General features: G+C 40.4%; 1 protein-coding gene across 1 annotated transcript in view; it reads left to right on the forward strand.

Moving 5' to 3' along the window:
* Positions 1-7: 7 nt before the first annotated feature.
* Positions 8-3,694, forward strand: part of TM6SF1 (transmembrane 6 superfamily member 1) — a 59,090-nt gene continuing 55,403 nt past the window's right edge. Inside the window, exons 1-2 of the mRNA XM_027773571.1 lie at positions 8-138; positions 745-851. The gene's annotated coding sequence lies outside the window, so the exon portion shown is untranslated. The remainder of the gene's footprint in view (positions 139-744; positions 852-3,694) is intronic.

A 3,694-nucleotide genomic window follows, 5' to 3' on the forward strand; every position in this document is an offset into this window, starting at 1 on the left:
TTCCCTCGGCCGGCTGCCTGGAGAAGAAGGAGGCGGAGCGCACGGTCTAGGACATCTGGACTCCTCACGCCGCTGTCCCCGCGTCGTGCCCACGTCCAGATACCCGCTGCTTTTGTGGAAAGGAAAAAGAGCTGGAAGGTTTGGCACCCAGGGACCTCGCCCGGGTCCACAGGTCCCCTCCCCTTCCCCCTCTGGTCGCCCCCTGGCCCTGTGCTTCCTATAGCAAGAATCTCAACAAGATCACTGCACCTTGTCAGACCCTTCAAAGGTGACCTAGGCTGTGAGGCATTAGTTGTCCAGTGACAACTTCTTTGGGACAGAAACATCCTTGGCAGGAGACTTAGTGATAAGTACCAACCCCTTCCCCAGCGCTTCAGCAGGCATGTCCTAAAGACAAGGACGTTGTGCTACCAATGAGACTATTATCACGCCTAACAAAATTAAACATATCATCTCATATGCATTTCATAGCCCATACTTAGGTTTCCCCAATGGTCTCAAAATTAACATTTTGAGAAAATATTTCATTTCTTCCTAATTGATTTATTCCCCCCCCAACCAGATCCAAGCTCATATTATTGTGTTGACTTCTTTGAAGAGTGGAGATTGTGGAGTAGAATGTTCCACAATCTAGACTTGCCTGCTTGTTTCTGAATGAGTGGTGGTTAGGTCCCAGGTGAAACATTTTTGGCAAGACTAGGAGGCAGGTGATGTTACGACGTGCTTTTTATTGCATCATTTCAGGAGGTACGTAATGTCCCACTGTCGGCGATGCCAACCTTGCTGGCTTGGCTGGAGCTGTGGCTGCCAAAGCTCTCCTGTTGTAAATGTGTATAAGGCCTGTGTAACTGGTAAGTAATCCACAGGAGTGACACTGAGACTGACCCCCCTGCTCCCCTCCAAACCTTTCATTTACTGGTTTTTAGCCTACATTGATGATGCAAAGACCTTAATCAGTTACTACATTGGGGGTTGTAATATGGTGATTTTCAAATTCTGAAATTCCTTCTATTGGGTCGTGGGGAACATCATGACACGTTTCTGCATAGAAAAACAGAAAAGTCAGTCATGACTTTCTCAATGAGCTAATCCATCGAATAGCTGACATTATTCTATAAAGGACAACCCTCCCCTCTCGCTTTCTACCTTCCTCCTTTCTTTCTGTTTTTGAATTATCAGTGTGGACTCATTGATTCTTTTTCTAAAAAAAAAAAAAAAAAAAAGGGTTATGTCCTCTATTAGCAAAAATTGATTTTAAATCTCAAAGCAAGCCTCAAATTACCAAATTACCAAACAAAATTAGTACAGGTCACATTATCTGGTATAAAATAATAAAATCGTGATTTAATAGAGAATGTATGGAATGCAAAGCTGAGCTCAAGAGACAAAGCATAGCCCCAAACACTTTTTTTTTTTTAAGCCAAACTGGGAATCATAAAAATAAGTGATGTAAACCTCCCAACAGCTGATGTAATACCTGAAACATAACATATCCTTGAGAAATATTTGTTGAACAGACTCATCCAGGAGGTAGAAAAAGAGCAAAACCTAAAGCGAGCCGGAGAAAGGAAGTCAATATTATAGCAATGATTTTGCTTTTATAGCTGAAGCAAACATTTTCTTAATTTAAAACATTAAGGGGCCAGGCTGGTAGGTGGCGTGGTAGTTAAGGCACTGGACTCCCACATGGCCATGTGGTGACCATGGTTTGCTCTCTCATGCGCATCTGTGCCCTATAGCAAATTAAAAAAAATAATAATAAGTAAAATTAAGTAAATAATAATAATTATTATTTTTTATAGACCACAGATTAGTTTATTTTTAACACCCATCATGCCATGAATTCATAGGGAATAGGTTCCAGTAGCTTAGACTCTTTTCCATTGGTTCTCACAAAGTGTGCTTCTCTGGGTGGAGCAGGTTGGCGCTTTAGTTGAACCCAGGTCCCTTTCTCTTTAGCTTCTTTCTTTTTCAGGTTATTTTCCTTCACACGTTTTAGGAAACCATTTCTGCTCTTAGAATGCTTAATATGCTCAGTACGCACATGAATTCTCTTGGCAAGAATCTTGCCCTGAACTTGTTTGTTCACAACAATGCCAACAGCATGCTGGGTGACACTGTAGACTTTCCAGTTTTGCCATGGTAACATTTGTGGGGCATTCCTTTTTGAACAGTACCCATTCCCTTAATGCCTACAAGATCACCTTTCTTGTAGATTCGCATGTATGTTGCCAACGGAACCACTCCATGTTTTCTAAAAGGCCTAGAGAACATATATCAGGTGCCTCTCCTCTCTCCCTTTGTGTTCGTCATTTTGGTTAATTATTGGAAGATGGTGGTTCCGGCCAAAAGGCAGTAAATAATTATTTTAAAAGACAGGAACAACAGTCTTAACCAACTACTTTGACAATATCTTATTTTGCAAATTTTACAGAAAAACAAAACAAAACAAAACAAAACAACAGCAAAAAGTATTCTGGTTGGTTCCAGAAGCCCCACAGATCCAAAATCCATGTATGCTCAAGTCTTTTAAATAAAATGGTGTAGTATTTACACATAACTCATGTACATCCTCCTGTACACTTTAAATCATCTCTAGATTACTTACAATACCTAATACAATATAAGTGGAGATAACATTTCTTATTAATAGGAAAAATACGAAGTTCTTCAGTAAAGGTATAGTTTAAAATTATTGAATTCACTGAAATTGGGTTGTCTTTAAAAAATTTTTTTAAGAGATTTTTGCTATAGGGTGCATGTGCTTGTGGGAGAGGCAGAGATAAACAGAGAGAAAGCGAGAAATTACACACACACACACACACACACACACACACATACACACACACACACATACCCCAGGGAGATGGCCATGCCACAGTCCCTTCTCCTCCATTCTCCTCTTGGGATTTTGGACACACACACGCCCAGCATGAGTTTTAAGCTACGAGGTCCGAGACTCGAACCACAGTTGGCCATGTGGGAGTCCAGCAATGTAACTACTGTGCCATCTGCTGGTCCCAAGAATTGGGCTGTCTTTTAGTCCTTACACCAAAAAATTTACCTGAAAGAGTAAATATATATATATATATATACTTTTTTTTTAAAGATGATGGAGGACACAAAAAGAACAAGAATAAGAACAAGAAGAAATCATAAAAGAACTAGAATGAAATACTAGTAAAAATTATCTAGTTTTAAAGTAGGGAATGTATTTTTAAAACGTCATTTCAAAGACTAAATCCATAAAATAAAAACACTAGCAGAGTTGACTATTTAAAACTGTTAAACTTTGGGGCCAGCAGGTGGCATGGTGCTAGACTCTCCAAATGACTGACCGTGGTTTGAGTCCCAGACCTGGCATCTTGCTTTCTCGCTTTCCTTCTCTAACTCTGTCTCTCTCTGGTCAAATTTAAATAAATAAATAAAGTTCAATAAAATAATTTTTTAATTAAACGATAAGACTGTTAAACTTCTGTCCATTTAAAAATAAAGCAAAATAGGGATCAGCTGTTAGTGTAATGGCTATGTCGCTGGACTCCCACGTAGTCGACAGTGGTTCTAGTCCTGGACCTGGTGGCTTAAATTCATGCTGGGTGCGTGTGCGTGCACGCCCAAGATCCCGAGAGGAGAATGGAGGAGAAGGGATTGCGGCATGGCCATCCCCCCTGGGGGGTGATTTCTTGCTTTCTAT

The sequence above is a fragment of the Tupaia chinensis genome, unplaced genomic scaffold, assembly GCF_000334495.1.
Source record: "Tupaia chinensis unplaced genomic scaffold, TupChi_1.0 Scaffold000359_1, whole genome shotgun sequence".
Taxonomy (NCBI): domain Eukaryota; kingdom Metazoa; phylum Chordata; class Mammalia; order Scandentia; family Tupaiidae; genus Tupaia; species Tupaia belangeri.